This window comes from Micropterus salmoides, unplaced genomic scaffold (assembly GCF_014851395.1).
Source record: "Micropterus salmoides isolate LMB-PRFRI ecotype aquatic unplaced genomic scaffold, ASM1485139v1 Ms_hic_scaffold_6, whole genome shotgun sequence".
Lineage (NCBI taxonomy): Eukaryota > Metazoa > Chordata > Actinopteri > Centrarchiformes > Centrarchidae > Micropterus > Micropterus salmoides.
In genome coordinates, this window is record NW_024044348.1 from 15,216,701 (window position 1) to 15,240,056 (window position 23,356).

General features: G+C 38.7%; 1 long non-coding RNA gene across 1 annotated transcript; it reads left to right on the plus strand.

Annotated features, from left to right (window-relative positions):
* The first annotated feature begins 21,338 nt into the window (after window positions 1–21,338).
* On the plus strand, window positions 21,339–22,366 carry LOC119890670. Its single transcript, XR_005442272.1, has 2 exons — window positions 21,339–21,593; window positions 21,957–22,366. It is a non-coding gene; the product is annotated as an uncharacterized LOC119890670 (long non-coding RNA).
* Window positions 22,367–23,356: the final 990 nt, after the last annotated feature.

Here is a 23,356-nt window from a genome sequence, read left to right on the forward strand (position 1 = left end):
ATTTGTAGGGGTTTCACCGCACAAGCTGGAAGACCCACTAAGAGGGCATTGCAATAGAGCACTACACAAAAAACATGTCACATACAAGTAGTCACATGATCCATTATCAATATAAAAATATTGATTATAGCTTCTTTACGTAAATCATAGACATTTGTAAACACATATGAAGGGGGTGAATTCCTGAATCAGAGGTGGTTTGAAAGGACCATAATACTGTGAACGGATTTGGTGCTAGGCTTGTTCCAACTGGCGTTTGGATCAACTATCGATGACTGAAGGGATGATCAGCGATTGGTTTTTCATGCGCCGATATTAAGGCAATTTTAACTACCTCACTATCAGAGCTAAGATGACATAAAAACTGTATCTAGAATCTGCACCACAAAGCAGTGTTTTCCATTTATTGATTTATTTGTGGTGACACAATACGTCACAATATCAACACCACATACTATATACTATCTAAAAACATTAAAATCATAATTCATTGAGGAGCTGCATGCAAAATGTTAACCTATAAATACCACCTCAATACTTTCATTTTTAACTAATAACTATCATATTTTTGTTAAATGTTTAGATCAATACTATATTTCCAGTTAACATAGAGAACTGATGATTAGTCATGCCTGATTTTATTTAACAAAAATAATTACACAAGAAACAGTTAAACTAATTAAAATACATAATATACGCATTCATGAACATTAAAAAGGCTACAATTGTTAAAGTTGTTTCAGCAGCCTCTACTAGGGGCTTTGTTGTTCTGTTGGCGTGTCCTCTGACTCCCAGCTTATAAATTTCGCTGCAGAGTTGGCCACAAATCTCCTGCATCCCAACTCAACTGGCCGCACCTTGACATTCCTGCCCCGATGTTCAGCCTCAGTGGCAAGGCTGGAATATTGCAGCCTTTTCCGTTTGTGAGCCTCCTTTACAGCATCCTCCCAGTGGACTGTCAGCGCAACAATGAATAACAAATACATTTATTTGCTGTTATGGTGAAGAGTTAGATGAGAAGATTAATACCACACTTATATGTGTCAAGTACAAAACTACTAGAAGCCAAAAACAAGCCACCACACACTGAAATGACTATATTTATTGTGAATAACGCGTTTTGCTTGTGGCTTCTTCAGGTTTAATCGGAGTGATTTTTCATTGCTAAATCCTGCGACCTACTAGCACCTGACTGTTGTTGCTGTGCATGGGGAATTTCTTGTTTTATTGACCACTAGTAGCCAGTTAGCTTAGTTTAGCATAAAGAATTAAAAACGAAGTGGGGAGTATTATGTCAGACGAATCCGTTTATGGTTCTTTCTTTCATTAGTTGTTAGGGTAAGGTACGCAAAAAAACAGACATCTGTTTTGTTTTTCTGTTAAATCCATGCGCCTGTTGTTTGCAACAGCTGTGGTCTGCGTTGCTATATTCAGTCTATGGTCGGGCTTCATCCAACCAGAGAGAATGATCACCGACCTTCCGCAGCGCACCAGGTCTCTCCCTCTTCTCTCTCGCCCTGTATACTCCAGTGCCCCGCTCACTAACCGGTAGACCTAATATGCGTTGTGGTGCCAATGGAACCGGCGCACTGGTCAGTCAGTGGCCGTTCCCCCTGGTGGGATGAAGTTCAATCCTCCTGTTTTAGCACAGCCTAATCCATGTGCACATACACGGATTCAAACGTGTCCTTTAATTTGAATGCATCTTAATAAATCAGTCACTACACTCTTACAAAGCTGATCTACCAAATGTTTAGCATACAAACAACAAAATAACAACAAAATAACAACATCATTATTGTGGTTTGGTGTCATGTAAGCACTACACTATACCACTATAACTCAAATACAGACAAATATAACACAGTATATACTGAAATCAATTATAGACCATTTACAATATCTTTAATCTCACTTATCTCACCACGTGTCTTCACTGCATGTTTTGTGTCAGATGCTGCTGCAAATGTGTTTGTCTGTTTTTTTGAAATGGACGTTCTGCTTTTTATTAGGTCTATTTGTTTCATTTAATGGTTTGTAATTTTGACCTTTTTTGGTTACCACCTTCATGGTTTGCATGATGTGGAGAATATATTGTGACACTTATCTTTGATGTGTTATGAAAATAAATGTGATTTTCTTGGTTGTTAAACAGGAACAATAGAAAAGGAAAAGGGTTTAATGAAAGACAGGGAGAGCACCCGAAAAACTGCGGTGCGGACCATACTTTAAATTATGCTGCAATGAGCAATCATGGCCATTTCTATGCTATTATGCAATGTCTCTCTCTCTTCCTCTCCCTCTCCATCTGCCTCTTTCTCTCCTCTCTGTCCATCTGTCTTTCCTCCTTGCCTCCCTGCCTGTTCCCCTGTAACCCCTCCTTGTACCCCAACCCAACGCGCGCGCACACACACACACACACACACACACACACACACACACACACACACACACGCACACACAGGCTCTGCCTTATCTGTATTCCCAGACAAGGCTCCCTGTTTGAGCTGTCATTATAACCACTCTGAATAGCCAAGCTTCATGGCAAAAGAGGAGAGACACGCTGTGCCCAATCACACAACACTTTCTTCCTGTCCAGTATATGCATGTCATACTTCTGGGCAAAGTAATATGTAATGCAAGATTCCAGAAGACTCCAAAATCCTAAAGTAACTAATCATAGCTCAGAGAGGATTTTTTTCACGATAATTGCTCCCCGATAGGGTTGGCGTTCAACTTTTGGGGGCCTTGAGCAAGAAGCATTCCTCCACCCAAAAGGCTAAATTATTTCTTTGCCTGCTATGAGGGTGATCAGGCCTGTAGTTAGGTACTTCAGAAATTGTGGGTTGTTACAGGATATTGCTATCACTTGATCCAGCAACAGGCATTGTGACAGAAATACATACTAAACTATATTTACTACTGAAGACCAGAAACAAAGGAAAATTAACAATTGTGAATGTTTTATGTTGTTAGTCCTGGTCAAACCTTTTGAAAGAAGCAAATATAAATACTTTGAAATTGTATCTTTTAAATACAATAATAAACCAAAGCAAATCTATCTCAGAAGAGCCCATCTGCTATCGTGTGAGGATGATTTAGCTTCTGGGGGTGATGGCCAATGTTTCAGGGTTTATGGTGTAGCCAAGACTTCCTCTACCGTGTGCCGGTCATTCCGGGCAATCTCGGAACCCCTCGGCTACCATCTGACGAGGATTTGAATACAGATGCATTTTTATAAAAAGCAAATCTCTAGGGTTCTTAGATCAATAAAAAGCTAAATCAGTGATTCCAAAATCGTGTCCTTACAGATTCAGCATTCTTATGCATTTATCTATTTATGGAGATTTAAAAAACTTTTAGTCTAACAAGGCTATGGAAGCATCACTGACTACAGTGTGTGTTATATAATTGTTGAATTTCAACTCCATAAATTAACAAATTCTGAGAGGCGTCAGCACATCATTGCCAAATACATGCAAGTTACAGGTCATTTATTACAAGTTTTAAGTGTCTTGTCAAGTCTGTACATTTTAAAAGCTGCATCTGACTCCGTAAGCAGTTTGATGAGTAACAGACATTGACATTTAAAACGCCATTGCCATTGTCTGCTAAAGACATTTATAGCCTATCCAACTATGTGGCATTTCTTGTTTATTCTTTAAAGCAAAAAAAATGTGGCTCAAAATAAATAAGTACAGCTTCAACGTTAGGAGAGTCTCTAGAAGATAAGGCAAAATAAAGGCAAATAGTTTAAAGGAATCGACTCAAATTATTTCATGTACTGTTATGTGGACAGCATGGCTCAGGAGGTAGAGTGGTTGTCTAGTAATCAAGAGGTTCCTTTTTTGATCCCTGGCTCCTCCAGTGAGAGTCGAATTGTCCTAATCCTGATTGAACAGGTTGGCACCTTGCATGGGAACCTCTGCCATCAGTGTATGTGTGTGTGTGTATGATTTTTTCCCCCCATGGTGCTGCAGATTTCCACGTTAAGCTATCAGTTGCAAACTGGTTACTCATTCCTTCAGGACACCAGGCAGGTGGTCAATACTTGTCTAATCGCATGTTTGAATGCAAATTGGGGTTGGTGCTTGTTTAGAGGTTTACTTGCCTGTAAATTAGTTTGCTCAGTGGTGGCAGGACCTTATCTAATTGCAAGTGTTAATGCTAATTAAGTTCAAATGAAGTTCACTCCTGATGGTGTGTATTTTAAGTACCGTGGTGTAGACACGCCTGCATTCAGCATGATGCTAAAGAATGGCTGAGCTTGTAGAGGTGCTTTCACATGAAACCTGTTTGGTTTAGTTAAAACAAACTTTGGTGCGTTTGCTCATTTTAAATGTGGTTTGAGAGCAAATGGACTATTCACAGTATTCTGTGATGATGTGGTGTTAGCATGATTTTAAAAGCTACACTACTAATACATAAAAATGTATTCATTTGGAAGATGCTTTTGCCCAAAGTAACAAACGAGTAACAATCCAAGCCACAGTAGATCAAAGAATGTGCCTCAACACTCAGTTCCATGTTCCACCGGAAATAAGTGCCCCAGGCTTGCAGGTGCATGAAGTAACATAGTGCCAAATAATTTTTTTGAGAAGGAGCTAGAGAATAATTGAGAGAGAGTGTATTAGGTGAAAGAAGAGATGGTCTTAAAGCAATTTTATAAGACAGAAAGGGTTTCTGGCGACTGAATTAGGTTTGGTAACTCAATATACCATGAGGAAAAATGGTAAATATAAGTAAAAATAGACTTGTATACAGCGCTTTTCTGATCTGTAAACACAAGCTGGAAAACAGCAGCGCAAGCTCTTCCGACGCTAACATTAGGTAAGACAATGTAGGTGTAGACTGCGCCGGTTTAGTTATTCACCATCTAGGTTTATTGTTATACTATGTTTACACATATCTTTACACCTTGTACTGAATGTTACTCTTTTACAAATGTCGTGATGTAGGTGTGTGTTTGTAGTTATGAGAAAGACATTTCAACGTTAGTATACATAAACAATGATGGCTAAAGATGTCCCCAAGTATCTGTGTTTCTGGTATATAAGCTACCTATAATATAGTTTGACATTGGTCGTAGCTAAACCTAATGTGTGAAAACCTTTTACTGTAATTGGTGTTATGCCATTACTTATTTTACCAGAAGTAAAAATTCCTGCATGTTTTATTTCTACTGTGCCCTCAAGTTACCTGCAGATTTGGAGTCTTTCATGGCCCTGTACTTCTCACCAGTGCTGATCGGACCATGCTGGCTGGCCTGGATTACAACCACCGTGTCCACAGACCAGCCAGGAGAAAAGCTGATGACACAGTTCAGTATGTTGCATTATGAGTACTCTGGTGCATTTTACTCAATACATTTATAAGTGATGAGTCAAAAAATATTAAACAGTATGTGGAATACAGATAGATGGTGGTGATTTATTGTTGTTATTGGTTGCCTTTTATGTGGAAATGCTAATTACTCTATAAGAGAACAATGTCAGGTGTTACAAACTGTTCACTAAGCTGATCCTCCATTCTGTATTATTGGGTACAGCAAGGTGTACAACAAAAAGTCCAGGAAGTGGAGCTTGTACTCATTGAAGGTGGAGAAGGACTACAGTTACATCGCAGACCTCCAGAGTGCCATCCTCATCCTTAGATGCCTAGAAGCAGAACCAGGAGACCTGATGATCCCCGTCAACATGGGGTTCAGTCAGGTGTCCCTGCCCCAACTATGTTGCTAGATACAGCAAAATATAAAACAAAAAGTAATATGGTTGGTTTTGAAATGTGGTAATCATGTCAGAGAGGTGACTGTGATATATTATATCATCTCCACAGCAGCGATACGATGCTACGAGTAAAGTCTGAACTGTCTTCATAATCAGTCAACATACCTCTGGACACACCTTGTCTCTTCCTGTATATACTTACTTTTAATGATGTTTAAAATAATTTGTGATATAGGTTGTAGTTTTAATAGTATATGATAACAATAAACAAGTGTTATACCACATTTGGATCTCATTATTTCAGACATAAGACACAAATGTAGTTGCTTGATTGTTTATGCTACAAATGTAAAGAAAAGGCATTTATCATTTTCAATGTTTTATTTAAAAAAGAATGAAAATATTATCCAGAACAGGGTAAAATAAATAAAAGTATTTTCTCTACCCTCCTGGGCATAAAAAGAAAACAATGTACAGGTATTCATTCACACAGTGGAGGGAATTATTTGTGTATCTGTTAGTGACATTACATCTTACACCCTGCTAGGATTAAACCTCTGTATTGTCCTAGTGGATCAGGATAACAGTTGCATATCTTCCAGAAACTCCAACTCAGTATCACGACTCTGTGAGCCCATCCTAGTGCTTCACACTGCCACACTATAAACTGTCTGTATGCTGCCTGACTGAACTGTCTGTTACTCTGTCCTGGGTCTGGAAGGTCAGCCTTGTGTGGTGCATGGAAACACTGTAGTCTGGATGTTGTCCACAGTCCTCAGATTCTGGCCTGTAAAGGAATATATAGTTGTTAGAACCCCAAATCGGAAAGATCGGTGTAATTGGAAAGAACATTTATCAACATGATCAGATATTTTTATTGAACAGGACTTCTGTGTCCACATTACACACCACGTCAATGTACATGACACAGAAGAGCCGATGGCTGAAGCAGAGCTGTAGTTAGTTGTTGTAATCAGTAAACAATAATAAAAAAAGTAATAACAATAGTGGATTACATTTATAAAGTACTTTATTTTTAACAGTCAAAGGGCTTTGGGAGTACACTGGGAGATAATATTAAAATATATATGTGTATGTGTATATATATATATATATATACCTGTTCATATGCCGTTGTTAGAGTCTGAAGCTCGACGCAGCTCCTAGAATATGTGCTGCTTAGCTTGCACCTCGTCCTCCCCGTCCTGCCTCTTCTTCCTCGGACCCCGGTAGCCCTCCCTCCTCTGCTTCGCCTCTACCCCGGGCCTGTCCCAGTCTGTGCTTGGCTCTGGAGTCCAGTCCTCATCGGAGACAATAATGCTGTCACTGTGGAAGCTCTAACATGCAAAACAACGTACATGTTATGAGTCTAACACAAAATTCACGTTCGTGTAGTGTAACTGATGGTAACAAGAAAATGTGTATCAGCCTGTTTTTAGCTTTGCCCAATGTTACCGCAGCTGTTAGCACAGCTATCTGTTGCTAACAGTTAGCTAGGCAGCTCGTTACTGATTAAAACTCGGTCTTTTTAAACCTATCCAATAATAACATGCTAGCTTGATAGTGAGTACTAACAGCCGGGTTAGTTGTTTATTTTCATAATGATAAAGTTAGATGTTTTCTTACCCCTGATGTGAGCCGCTGCACTGCGCTCCTCTCCGCTCGTCACGCTCTGCTCGTCCTCCTGCAGTGTCGGCAACGCGCATTCACAGGTTTTGGGGGCGTGGCTTTGGAAGGAGCCCAGAAGGGAGGGGGTGGGAGTTTCTCTGTTGGATACTTTCTTGCTAGTTTCTCAAACTTCTTGCTAGTTTCTCAAACTTACCTACCCTGCCTTTAAGTGTAATAATGATTTAGTCTACAGAATCTCTTACTTATCTATGTCCATGATCTTCACACCCACAGCCACTCCACCTCCAGCTAACTTGTGCTGGTTTCTACCACGATTGCCTGTAGATGAATTCACATAAAATCCTGGTTACGTCCTGACAACATCAATCCAGGCCCCCTCTTCCCTGACACCACTCACCCAGTTTTAGAGATCAGACACTTGGAGGAGGGATGTTTGTATAGCAGATGAATGCACAGAAGGCACAAACCGCCAGGCATTCATAATAAACTATGGGTGGCTATGTCACTGTGATTTGTTTCTAGTTAAAATGCTCTGACAGGGATAAAGAGAAGAGGTACTTATAGGCAAGTATACATAAGCTGAGGCAAAATGTTTGATTGTATATTAGAGTAGATTAGGTTAGTCTTCTTACACTAGGCAACTAATAACCGTTTTCAGTCCTGCAGGCATTGCATTGGTTACAAATAGTGTGTGACAATGGACATATGTTGTACATCCAACCCAAGACTCACAAAACCCCTTCAACAGGCTTTAGATTCAACAAAATCAAAAACAACATGCAGCTTGACTTTGAACGAATATTAATAACGTAAAACAGTTAATAGCTGAGTCCCAAATAACCCCTACCTCTTTAACTAACCTGGTGTGGGAACAAATTTTGACAAATAAACACAGGTCTCCATTAAACGCCTGGTCTGGTTTTTATATAAGTTAATATATTAAGTTCTTGGATGTATAAAACCTCTTAAACCCCGCCGGGTTGCCCGCTTTAGCTGCTTCTAAGCCAACCTGATCTCACAGAAATACGTTCTAAGCTGCTTAGATCATTAATGGGCCTACAAATATTAATGTTTAAATGTATGATCAATATGTCAATATGAACATACTACAAATCATTAGATCGGTGAGATTCTCCACAATTCAATCATTCAGTTAATTTAACAGAAACAACAAGCCCCAAAGTCTAATTCTTATAGATTTACCAGTGATGGAAGCATGGTACAAGCGATGAAAACAAAAAGAAAAGTGTCGATTCACGTTACCTTTGAAAGCCTCATTAAGTCTGCTCCTTAAGTCTGAATGTGTCCATCCCTTGATTATTTATACTCCATTTGTCTGTAAGGCTCCACCAATCAACAGAATCAAAACAGCTTTTCATAAAAATTAATCCAAGTTGTGAATACTGTCATGTGAAGTCCATTGCTCTCTGTTTGCTAACTTCTGACACACTTCTCTCATCTTGCACCATGTTGTTGCCTTCAAAATAAAAGCACATAAATGTCTGTCGAAGCTTGATCAAATGAATGACTTGTATTTGATATTATTGGATAATTAATATACAAGCAATATTCTGTTTGAAATAAATAAACTGTTCATAGTAGCCTATTTCAGTTTTGTGCAAGAGGAATTTAAGGCCTGTCCCAAATAAAAGCAGGGTCAATTCAGTGATTTTAGCAAATAAAAAGTTTTACGGCATCTCCCAAAGATCATAGTTTAAGTACATATTAAAAATGGTGCTTACCTATACGTAAGGTGTGTGTAAGGTTGTGTGCTTGTGACCAAGTGACAAATAGAAGCCAAGTATTTAGCTGTGCAGTAAGGAACACAAAAGCCTGTTTCCATCTAATTTTCAAGCCAATTTTAAGAAAACTTTTTAAATGTTGCAAAAAAAGAAAATGTGAAGTAGGCCCGTTTCCATCAACTGATTTGGAGCGAATAAACTAGGCTACACAACATATCATTTTGTCAGAAGTTTACATTACACAGAGCTGTAACAAACGAAGAATAGAGGTTGCAAACCTGAAACAAAACCATGTTTGGAGACGAAGACAAAGTAACAGCTGATCAGTCAGGTGAGTTAAATGTTAGCTATATCACAACTTATTCAGCAAAGGTGTTTCCACCTCCTACATCAAGCGAGCATAAATTTGCCAAATTAAGGATGATTTTGCCATTTCATCGACCTTTTCTAATGCGATACTTCAACTACAAAATGTGCATAAAGATACGTTGATAGAAACACAACTAATGTGCATTAGGGATGGACAGCCAGGAAGTGAATTATGTTTGATCTCACCCAGGCTCCACCCTCTACTGGACTCTATGGGTAGTACCTCCTTCAATCACACACGTCCTCCACCACTGAATGTTGAATCTCTGCCTTTTCCAAACACCGACCATTGCTCAACACTGCCAGCATGAGAGCTCATGTGTTGGAACACAGATGATGCTTCTCAAAGCGGTCCACAAGCTCCAGCAGGGGTCAGCGGTAACAGGGCTGTCAGTGACGCAACTGCTAGGGCTCATGGCAGAAGCCCACCCAGTGTGTCCCACCTTTGTGACAGATCAACAAACTCGAGATCCAGGAAGTGTTTCAGGTCCTCCAGCACTTCTAAGCTCTAGTCCAGGGCAGGCATGTAATTAAAACCGACAACTGTGGCTTACATCAACAGACAGGGCGGAGTCCAATCCACAGCTCTGTTGACGTTGACAGGGAACCTATGGACATGAGCTGTAGAGCACTTACTGTCTCTGAAAGCCCTTCACGTCCCAAGCTTGGAGAACAGAGGGGCTGACCTCATGTCGAGGGTGGGGCTCCCATCGAGCAAGTGGAGACTGCACCCCAAAGTAGTCCATAAGGAGCTCGTTCAGTTTAAGAACACATACTTAAATGCTTTCCAACCCAACTATTTCAGAGTATTTTAGAGTCCAGTAGAGGGCTGAGCCTGTGTGAGATAGAATGAAGGTTATGATATGGTACATTAGTTCTATTAGCACCTGATTCTACTGATGGAGCCCTGCTTCTCCGCTGCCATCTGCTGAAGGGGTGGTCGGATGGTTAGGCAGTAAGGACACTTCTATGCTATACGATACACACGGTATACACACATATCGGTAGCAACGTCCTTTTTTGTCAGCTACATGCACAATTCAAGATTCCGTGTGTGAGTGCGTGTGTGAGATTGGATGATGTAGTACCCTTAAAGTCCAGTAGAGGGCGAAGCTTGTGTTTATTAAACTACGGTTATCATATTGTAACCTTCGTTATGGGAGTGGTTTGAGAAGTTTCTATGGATTTTGATAGTGCACCGAAGAATTCAGTTGGAGTAAATTATTAGTGACATTACATGAATTCTGCTCTCTGAAGGGAATAACCTGCCATTTTTGACCCCTCCACCTCTCAAGCCTACAGGGGGATGAGTCTGTGATATTAAAAACATGTCTTTCTAAGGTAACTAGGAGCTAATAATAATAATAATAATAATCCTTATTTGTAGAGCACTTTTCAAAAACAAGTTACAAAGTGCTTTAACAAGTGTAAAGAATAATACAAAAAAAAACAAGATAAGAGCATGAAAAATTAATATAAAATTAGTAAAATACAATAAAATAAAAGGGATAAAATAAAGTCAAATAAGATCGGGAAGCTAAGTGACCTTGTTAACATGAACAAATAAGCCCTCAATGTAATCTGACTGGCGTTACATTTAACAGTAATTTTGTGTATGGACCCCAGTCTGGTTCATTTGTCAGGAGCACCCAGAGAGGTACAATTGTTACATTATTACAAAATTGATTTGTATTGAAATATCTGTTAATTTGTGTCCATGGACACTCAAAGTAATTAGATGGTATAAATCACAAATTCATGTACAACAATGAATTACATTTGATTAAACGCAGGTGTGTCTGTGTGGGCCTACACTCCTGCTGTCACTACTTCTTCTGTGAGAATGTATTGTATGCATGGGAAATTTAAATGAATATCAGGGTAATGAAATGGAGGGCAGTTTTTCTCTGAGTGCAGTCAAGCGTCCGCTCCTAAATAGTCGAGTAATTACAGAATCACTACAAGCCACAGATATTTCTCTTTGATTTTAGCATATAGGTCACTGCAAAGTACTGCAGTGGGTGTTACAACAGACAAATACAAAGAGACATGAAGACAGAGACGTGCTCTGTGCAGACTGGTCCTGCAGTTTGTGCAGGTATCAGAGCTGGGCAGTGGGTGGTAATGATTGACAGCTTGTATTTTATCTGAGATTGTCTGGCCGTTTTGTTTTCTGTGTATTAAGCAGGTGAACTAAAACAAGTCTGTAAAGACCAAGCACATTTTGAAAACAAGCCCAGAAAAACAAACCCTGTGACTGCCAATATTTCCAAGCAACATTCAGTTAAAAAAACAAGTTGAAATGTCTCTTAACAAAAGTAGCAGTGGTCATGAAACTGTGAACACAGCAGGTGTAGTTCATACATATAAAGCAACCATACAAAGCCAGGTAGACTTCTGACATATGTCTTTATAATATGGAGCCAAGACGCCAGTGCAACAAGTGCAAAAACCACCAAATCTCTCATTGCTTAATGTTAAGGTATAAGGCTCTAACTTTTTTATAAAAAATAATGGACTTTTGTCGTTTGTCTCTATGTGTCAGCCCTGTGATGAAGTGGCAACCTGTCCAGGGTGTAGCCCACCTTTCGCCCAGTGTCAGCTGGGATTGGCTCTAGACACTTGTGACCCTGCAAAGGATAAGTGGTGATAGATGATGGATGGATGGATGGATGGATTAAAGGGATGAAGAAGATTTTAGAAAATAGTTTCACAAGTATCTCATCACCATAGTTACAATACAAAAGTTAATTAAGCGTTTAATCTGCTCTGTTCAAGCCACTGTCCTAAACAAAATGTCCTTATAGAGTGGAGTGAGCTGAAAAACAAGTCTAGATAAGTCTGTGACATTCACCAGCAGATTTTACTAATCATTCCTAATGAAGTCATCAATAAGAACCACAATTTCCAGGGACATTTTCCAAAATGGACTGTGATTTTGTAGTAATTACATGTATAGGTAAAATCATAGGTAATAAAATAGAGGCAGTGCTCAGTTGGTACACTTACAGTTAGTTATAATTAAATGCTGGTGTGAGACAGAGTCGTTGACTCAGTGCAGAAGGGCAGCTTAACAGAAATGCAGAAATTAAAAGCAAAAGCTGACAAACCTAACCTGGACTAAAATGCAGTTATGTTCACCAGTAATGTTACTGTTGTAACATTAGCTGTGTTAATGCTGGTGTCAGATACAAGGTCAGCTCAGTGACTGACCACATAACCGGCACATCAGCATGCAAAGTAGCCCATGATCATTGACCTAGATGCTTGATTTTCCTAATGTGTCATTCATCAGTTGTAATTTGCTAAGCTAATCTTCCCATTTAGTTCTGTGAGAAAAAAAACAATCTAGCTAATTCACACTGATGAATGAACCCATTATCAACGGTAAATTGAGAGGTCAAATTAAGGTGGCAGCTAGGGGAACCAGGACCCTCCCATTAAAGAAAAGCGTCAACACTTAGAACATGATCCCTCACCTCCATCAGCGGTTATTAATAATACTAAAATGTATTAATAAAGGTCAAGTAGAGCATTGCTTCAAAGAACAAAGTGTTTCATATCCAAAGCCCCTGTTGGATGGGATAAATATTCAGGAGGAGGTAGAAAGTATATGTAGTGCTCCTAAATGGCAGCCTGATGGCATTTAACCACTTCCACATTAGAGAGGGTATTAAACAATTTTGTATTAAACAATTACACAACAACTCAGAGATATAATACAATTAAATGCAAGGTTTTGAAGGGACCTACAATTATAGGAGGACCAGAGACTGCATGAAAAAACAGGAGGTATTTGCATCTGACAGGGAAAGAAATCCCACACATAGTGTAAATACACACTGGATTAAAGACCCTGCTGACCCACACAGGTGTTTTTACATATTCTGGCTAATTAGACTTCTGTTCTGGTTAAAGTTGGCTGACCTATTATATACTGCGAATTACACAAGGTCACCAAAGCTTATGAACTAATAAGTGCCCAGTTACACAATTCATTTGTGTGTCCTTATGAAACATGTGCTGCTGGAACCTTCATAGTAATGATAATGATAATAACAATTATAAAAATTGTTCTTATAGCACATAAAACCAGAGATTATAAAGTGTTTTGATGAAAAGAGAATATTTAGGACAAATACACTAACAAAAAGAGAAATAGAAAACCATAGAAATCTTTAATCAGTTCAGTAGAGCTGAAAGAATTAGTCAACAGAAAACCCTAACTCCCTAACTATTCTGATAATAGACTAATCATTTCTAAAAACAAAATGCCACGTATTCCCTGATGAGTTTTTAAATGTGAGCATTTTCTGCTTTTTTTGTCATATATTAAAATAAACTGAACATTTTTGGGGATTGGATTATAGACTTAAAATGTGCATTTCTTTACTATTTTCTGACATTTTATAGACAATACAATTGATTGAGAAACAATGAAAATATGAATCATTAACATAATAAAATACTAAAATAATCACTGATTGCTGCCATACAATTCATACAAACATACATGCAACACTACATAAAATAACTGGCAGAACTAGCTAACTAACAGGTACTACTTGTGTTGTGCTGTTGTGCTATTATTGGTTGTGAAAAGTTTCATTTCATTATTATTTAACCAGGTTTGTCCCATTGAGATCAATGATGTGAAGTGGGACATGGCCAAGAATCGCAACAACACAGCGTTTAAAGAGTAATCACACATATTTGAGGAACATTAAAATGATTAGGTAAAACATTTACACACATACAGGCTGGACTCAATAAAATTCACCACAGCTTTAAAAGTATTCACTGTTATATGTTTTGAATATTAAAATCAGTCTTAGATTGTTCCATGCAGTAGGTGCAGGTATCAGCTATCTTTCCAAATTCAGGTCAGACTATGAGAACAACAAATCGCAAAATGTACATAGAACAAAGATTTCCGTATTTCACGTTTAATAGAGAGGATAAGTAAGTGGGAATTTTGCCAGGAATGGCTTTGTAAATAAAAACATATCAATGACTGATGTGGTGTGCACACAGAGTAGACCAAATGAGTGAAAACCACAATTTGTAATAATCTCAGTACCCCATGCACCAAGATATCCTGCATGAAAAGACTATGAGCGGTGGCATTCATATACAACACATCACCATGTCAATCAAGGACAGTCTGTACACTCCTACACAGTTCTGACATGACGTCTAATCAGGCAAAATGTATTAAAACAGGTTTATTGTGTGTGTGGAGGCTATCAAATCCTTGACCAACACATGTGATATTGAAAGCATGTGGTTAATCAATGGCATTGTGAATGTTTCTCACTGGTATTGCTATCTGGGATCCATAAATGTAACATACAATTATCATTTTCCTGCCATGACAAATCAAAATATATGCTGTGAGCAAGTTCTATTGCATAATTCTGCCATCAAAAACTATCATGTCCTGTTAGGATAGATGTTTGGGAAATTTCTGGATGTCAATTGTCAATTTAGCATGGAATACAATCATTTTAAAGTGATAGCCTGGTTCAAACGATGAATTTGATTTTGTGAGTATATTTTAAGGAGCATAATATCACAGGAAGACCAGGTGCTTCTTGTTATGCAATGATATTCAGATTCAGCCTGTCAGGATTTATTTTGCGATGATAACCAGCTTGCTGTACATTATCTTGCGACTAATCCTATCATAGTTTGTAGTGTAGGTTATTTGTTATGTGGAATGAGTTTCTGTAGTAACGGAATGCATAATTATGCTGTAAGCCATAAACTGTGGGATACCAGTGGCGCCACTTAATGCAAGGTCTTGCCACGTGTCAGCAGACATAGCCTAATACATGCCTGTATCAGCTGGTTTCAACTTAATGTCCAAAATTTGAACTTTGGTTATTCTTACAAACACACTTTAAATTGAGACTGTGAATACATTTCTTTAACAATACCCATTGTAATAAAAGTAAATGATCCACATTTTTAGTCCCTCTTTATAAGAAACCATGTCTGTGCCAAAAGTGAAAAATGACATTTGTTTTTGTATCCCTGACAGAAATTGTGCTGGAAACAAAAGGAAAATTTTTCTCACTTGAAACTGCATCAGCAGTGTACAGAGAAACCCAAGTCTTATCCCAGCTAAAGCCAGTGAGTGACTGTAGATAAGCAGTAATATTGAGCATACTCTGCCACATGCACTGTGGAAAATAGGCTATAGGCTTCACGCATCATGTACCTTAGCTTATACATCATCTCTATGCGATCACGTGGCAGTCTACTGTCTGGTCGATATATTATTTTAACATGTCCCAGGTACAAATTCAAAGAGGCTTACAGAAAGGCTGAATCCTTCTAACAATAACGGAAAGTAGGACAACAACATTGTCTTACCTTTTATAAACCACAATGTTTATGTGTTGTTGAATGTCTGACCGAACTACTGGTAAATATCAGTACTTTTTCAAACTATACATCTGCAAAAGCAAGTAATCACACAACTGTGGATATAAATATGGTACCATAAAAGGCCACCACATATTTAGAAGCATCCTCTTCGTCTTCCCTACAGAGCTGCCATTCTCAGCACATCACAAGAATAAACATTCATAATCAGTGAACCTTCGTCATTGACCTGGATCCACCCTGGCGTAACAAAGACGCTTCCTTTGCTTGCTTGTTCAGACTGGGCTATTGATCCTGACAAACAGCCCATCCAGGCTGTGTTGCACTCATTCTACACAACTCTCCTCTTGTATCAGTTCTAAGTCACCTCTATCAACAGATCCCTGTTTTGCGTTGCAATGCAAACACTCAGCGGAGTTTACCTTCAATGAGCGAAGCCATAACAACTCACTAAGTGTTTGTTTAAGCAGAAGGTGGTGAGAAGTGCAGGCGGGAGGGCAGGAGGCAGTGATGATAAATCACCAGCGAGGACTATGTGAAGCTGACAGTATTACATCCTTGGACTGTTCCTCAGTAGGCAAGGTTAGGCTGTCTATTGGTGGGCTGTGGCTCCCTCTGAGCCTGCAGGAAAGGCAAAATTAGGCAATTACAGGCAAATAAATCTTGTATCCCTTGACAGCAGCTTTCAGAGTCTGAGTGTAAAATGGTGTTAGGATTCAGATGGAGTGCCTCTGTGCACCAGGACTTAGGTGTGCATCATGTACTGTACACTATAAAGGTCCTACTGTTGTTACCAAGAGCTGGTGCTGCTAATTCTCAATGCCGCAGACCAATAAAAACATAACATATGGGGGCTTAATATAATTCATGGCCACAGATACTGTAGTTAATTCTGTGGCATGAAGTTGCAGAATTTTTTTGTGTTGTGACTGCTGGGTGTACATGTGGAGATTAATAATTGTTGTCTGGTTTCACCTGCCACAACATATTTTTGCTCTGAGGGTGTAGTGCTAAGTTTTGATAAATTGGGATTTGAATATGGCAAACACTGTACACTATAAAAATGATTATCATTTAAAAAGACTTGTAACAAGCCAGTCTTCTTCCAAAATGTGACATTCCTATGTGAATATTCATGCAAACATGACCTCTGGTTTAGAAAATTAGACTGTTGTTCAATTTCTTTGTCTTTGTGTGGGTTTATCACCCAGCAAAATACTTCCAGCAACTCTGTTCAGATTGTTTGGAGAAATTTTAGATAATGAAGATTGGACAACAAATGTAATTTTCAAAAATCAGTTCAAATTGAAATGTGTCCATTGTAACCTTACTAGCAGATTAGTTTGTTAGCGGTAATGCTATCTATGCTCCAGTGTTGTCACGTGACCTTGGCCTTGCAGGTTGCTGCGGTCTCCCTAAATTGACCATTGCATTGTATATTCTTGTAGTTTCATTCCAGAAGGCTCTAACTCACTGAGACATTGGTTGTTTTTATTGCATACACTGTAGTAAGAGAGGAGGACATGCATGCAATCCACCGATATGGCCATTTGATATTACCAGTTGATATTCACTGCATAAAATCAGACCTCAGTGCTCCTGACTTTACCAGCAGACGAGGTGAGGCTGGAAATAGTAAAGATACATTTAATGACAGTGAAACAGAGGTATAGTTAGTATTCATGAAGAGACACGCCACTCCGACGCCCGTTCTGCTGCAGAGGGACATGGCTGGCCAAACACAGCAGCTTGAGGTAAATGCACAGAGGTAGTTTATAATGTTTGGGAGCCATAAACATTCTGCCCTTGGCTCTTCCCTAGCAGACGGACCATGGAGAATTTTACAACTGCCATAAAGCATGTTCATCTTCTGCCTCTCCTCTTGCTTCCCCTCAGTTACAACACACACAGAAACACGCACATACACAAACACACTCACACACACCCATCCCTGTCATATTTGAGAAACACCTTACGCATTAAAATGAAGGAAGTGAACAGGAATGCTTTCCGTAAACAAAGCGGTCTACGGTTCCCATATGACAACCGAACTGGTCACTTAAAGACACAGTGAAATGAAAGTTAGAGCAACTTGTGATGTATTTCCAAGTGAAATGAAGTGTGTGTGTGTGTGTGTGTGTGTGTGTGTGTGTGTGTGTGTGTGTGTGTGTGTGTGTGTGTGTGTGTGTATGTGTGTTTGTGTGTGTGTATGGCATGCCATTTAGGAAATAATATATATATATGAAGTTTGTCCGTCTGAATATATGGAATGAAAGTCTGAATTGAATGAAAGTCTGAATATATTGAATGAAATTCTGAATATATTGAATGAAAGTCTGAATATATGGAATGAAATCATCTGACATCATTAAGGCACTGGCGCCATCTTGTGTTTTTGATGTGATTAATCCGTATGGATGTAACAATTGTGACACTATGAGCGAATAAGTAAGAAATCTAGTGTCAGCTATTTGGAGCATTGAAGAAATTACAAACAAAGCTACTAGCAAATGCATGTACAAGCCATAATACTGGGAACCATATCCAGTAGTTCTCCTGATGAAATAATTTATTCTTTTTAATCGTGGAAGACCGAATGCAGGAAACCTCCCAGGCTAAGCAGTTCCCGTTTATCAGGCAAACAAGCCTTCAACCTCACAGGTGCCCCCACAACAGCTTAAGTTAGTTCGCATCCGAACTAATCTTTTAACCACCAAAGTCACAGAAAAAATAACCTGGCAGCGGTAACATTTTTTGTCAATGGAGTTCGGTGGCTTTGAAGAGAGCGATATAACAGCTATTTCTGGTTAAACACAGGATCTTACTCTTTAAAAAGTTACTGCCTGAGCCCTTTTGGGTGGACATATGAAGATTCTATATAGGGGTTGTTGTGGGGGGCACCTGTGAGGTTAAAGGCTTATTTCAATTTGCCTGATAAAGGGAACTGCCTGGCCTGGGAGGTTTCCTGCATTTGGTCTTCCACGATAAAAGAGAATACATTTCTAAATCAGGAGAACGGTACTAGATGTGGTTTCCAGTATTTTGGCTCATACATGCATTTGCCAGTGTTTTTATAATCTCTTCATTGCTCAAAATTGCGGATGTTGGACACTTTCTTGCTGATTCACTAACAGTGTCACACTTCACATCAATGACGTCAGATTTAATTCACTATATTCAGACTTTCATTCCATATATTCAAACTTTCATTCCATATATTCAAACTTTCATTCAATATATTCAAGGTTCATTCCATATATTCAGATGAACAAACTTCACATATATATTTAATTTCCTAAACGGCATGCCATAAATGTATATATATATATATATATATATATATATATATATATATATGTATATATGTATATATGTGTGTGTGTGTGTATATATATATATATATATATATATATATATATATATATGTATATGTATGTATGTGTGTGTATATATATTTGAGACGGCTTTCATCAGATTATTTACTTAATTCTTAATTTGATCACTCAAAAGTGGGTGTCACATGTCACTTGAGAGCATGGAGTGTCTGGAGAACCACAGCATTTATATGATAATAAAGGTTATTTTTATTGTGTATGTGCTTCACAAGGAAAACGGAAATTGTAAAAAAGAAAACACACCAACAATGTGAAAAGGGTATACTATAAAAATGTTGATCAATTCATATATAAAGTACAAACATACATGTTGCATACAGTATGTATTATATATATATATATATATATATATATATATATATACCTACGTGCATGCATACCTAAATACACACATGCAGACAAAATTGAACAAAGGGTATAAAAAAAAAACTCAATAAAGATAACAGCTATGAAAATCTGGCAGATCGTTGCAGAGGTGACGTTTGTAGCTGTAAAGGACTGTGCACCTTCACCCACACAGAGGAAAAGAAAAATTAGACTGCCACCATATTCAGTGTTGTTATAATGTTAAAGTTTTTGCCAGCTGATATCCAGACACATGCCTTTGGAGCATGATTAACCTAAATACATCGAGCCACGATCTACAGCGGTCAATTGTGGTTTTACATGATGGTCACCCCAAATCACATTTATTTCTATGAATGTATGTACACACCCCAAGCGGAGGATGTCATTGAAAATATTTTTACCAGAAGAGACCAGCAACACTACAGAATAAAACGTTTGTTTTCCGGTGTATTTTCTAGCCATAGCTCACTGCAGAGTACTCTAAGGAAGGCATGCTGCATCATCTTTGACTTCTCATGATGTGTACTGACTTTAATGAAAATCACCTTTCTTGGTCAGAATAAATTATGTTTTTTTGTTACTCTGGGCTTAATGTTATCTTTTAGAATTTGCTAAGAAGATTTACTAACATCATTTGAGTTTGTACTTTACCCCTGTAACACATTTTATGAGCCACTTAGTGACTGAAAATGTCAGAGTTACAGGAGATGGTGATCAGTGACTATGATGCATAGTGTGGGCATTTAGATACTGTGTGGGCAGTTTAGTTAGTAAGAGGGACTGTCACTGGTGCACTGAAATCCAGAAATATTGCGCTGATCATGATTGAAATGAAATGAAAAAATGAAGGTGTACACACACACACATGCACAAGGTGTTATTGCTTATTTCTTTATATGATGTTATAGAATCAACATCATATTCTACATGTGTAATATAAACTGTATTTGTTGCTTTTTAATTTACAGAGACAGTTAAATTTGTGATCTTAAATTACCAAACAACACTAAGGTGGTTGGTGGATGACAAAAAGTCCCTACCCCCCTTCCTGTGACATGCTGTTTTGTAATCGACACCTTCGGATGAGGTGAGGTGGTAGCTATGGTGATAATAAAAACGCTTCCTAAAATCTTCAGTATCCTCTCCAGTTATAACCCTATAATAGTGATTCAGTTGCAGTTCAGTTTCTTGTTTTTAACAAGAATTTCTGGCCTTGATGTATTGTAGTATATATTATTTGACCTATTGGTTGAATGCACTTATTGCAAGTTGCTTTGGCCCAAGGCATCTGCCAAATTAATGCAGTGTAATTGATTTGAGTATTTTGTATGGTTAAATTAAAACCTTGATGATAGCCTTAAAGGCAGGGTAGGTAAGTTTGAGAAACTAGCAAGAAACTGCTGAATTTTGAAAGTATCCAACAAAGAAACTCCCACCCCCTCTCTTCTGGGCTCCTTCCAAAGCCACGCCCCCAAAACCCGTGAACGCGCGTTGCCGACACCGCAGGAGGACGAGGACAGTGTGACGAGCAGAGAGCAGCGCTCACATCAGGGGTAAGAAAACATCTAACTTTATCATTATGAAAATAAACAACTAACCCGGCTGTTAGTACTCACTATCAAGCTAGCATGTTATTATTGGATAGGTTTAAAAAGACCGAGTTTTAATCAGTAACGAGCTGGCTAGCTAACTGTTAGCAACAGGTAGCTGTGCTAACAGCTGCGGTAACATTGGGCAAAGCTAAAAACAGGCTGATACACATTTTCCCGTTTCCATCAGTTACACTACACAAACGTGTATTTCGTGTTGGTGACAGCATTATTGTCTGAGGACTGCACCCCAGAGCCAAGCACAAACCGGGACAGGCTCGGGGTCGAGGCGAAGCAGAGGAGGGAGGGCTGCCGGGGTCCGAGGAAGAAGAGGCAGGACGGGGAGGACGAGGTGCAAGCTAAGCAGCACATATTCTAGGAGCTGCGACAACATCATATGAACAGGTACATCTATACATATATATTTTAATATTAGTCTATTATCTCCCAGTGTACTTGTCTCAAAGTTTCTCTGGTGTTTCCCACTAAGCCCTTTGACTGTCAAAAATAAAGTGCTTTATAAATGTAATCCATCACTATTGTTATTACTTTTTTATTATCGTTTACTGATTACAACAACTAACTACAGCTTTGCTTCAGCCATCGGCTCATCTGTGTCATGTACATTGACCTGGTGTGTAATGTGGACACAGAAGTCCTGTTAGAGAACAACAAGGCCCTGTTCAATAAAAATATCGGATCATGTTGATGAATGTTACACTGATCTTTCCAAATTGGGGTTCTAACAACTATATATTCCTTTACAAGCCAGAATCTGAGGACTGTGGCCAACATCCAGACTTCAGTATTTCCATGCACCACACAAGGCTGACCTTCCAGACCCAGGACAGAGTAACAGACAGTTCAGTCAGGCAGCATACAGACAGTTTGTAGCGTGGCAATGTGGAGCACTTGGTCACAGAGTCGTGATACTAAGTTGCTTTCTGGAAGATATGCAACTGTTATTCTGATCCACCAGGACAATACAGAGGTTTAATCCTAGCAGGGTGTAAGATGTAATGTCACCAACTGCTACACAAATAATTCCCTCCACTGTGTGAATGAATATCTGTACATTGTTTTCTTTTTATGCCCAGGAGGGTAGAGAAAATACAAAGATATTTTTCCCTATTCTGGATAATATTGTCATTCTTTTTTAAATAAAACATTGAAAATGATAAATCCCTTTTCTTTACACTTGCAGCATAAACAATCAAGCAACTACATTTATGTCTTATGTCTGAAATAATGAGATCCAAATGTGGTATAATACTTGTTTATTGTTATTATATACTACTAAAACTACAACCTATATCACAAATAGATCATTTTTAAAACATCAATAAAAATAAGTATATACAGGAAGAGACAAGGTGTGTCCAGATTTATGTTGACTGATTATGAAGACAGTTCAGACTTTACTCGTAGCATCGTATCGCTGCTGTGGAGATGATATAATATATCACAGTCACCTCTCTGACATGATTACCACATTTCAAATCCACCATATTACTTTTTGTTTTATATTTTGCTGTATCTAGCAACATAGTTGGGGCAGGGACACCTGACTGAACCCCATGTTGACGGGGATCATCAGGTCTCCTGGTTCTGCTTCTAGGCATCTCCTCAGTAGTAGACAACCGGAGGAGGAGGAGGATGGCACTCTGGAGGTCTGTGATGTAACTGTAGTCCTTCTCCACCTTCAATGAGTACAAGCTCCACTTCCTGGACTTTTTGTTGTACACCTTTCTGTACCTGATAATACAGAAAGGAGGATCAGCTTAGTGAAAAGTTTCTAACACCTGACATTGTTCTCTTATAGAGTAATTAATAAACTATTTCCATATAAAATGCAATCAATAACAATAAATCAGCACCATCTATCTGTATTCCACATACTGTTTAATATTTTTTGACTCATCACTTATAAATGTATTGAGTAAAATGCACCAGAGTACTCATAATGCAACATACTGAACTGTGTCATCAGCTTTTCTCCTGGCTGGTCTGTGGACACGGTGGTTGTAATCCAGGCCAGCCAGCATGGTCCGATCAGTGTAATGGTGAGAAGCACAGGGTGTTGGAAGACTGTAGGTGACCTGAGGGCGCAGTAGAAATAAAACATACAGGAATTTTTACTTCTGGTAAAATAAGTAATGGCATAACAC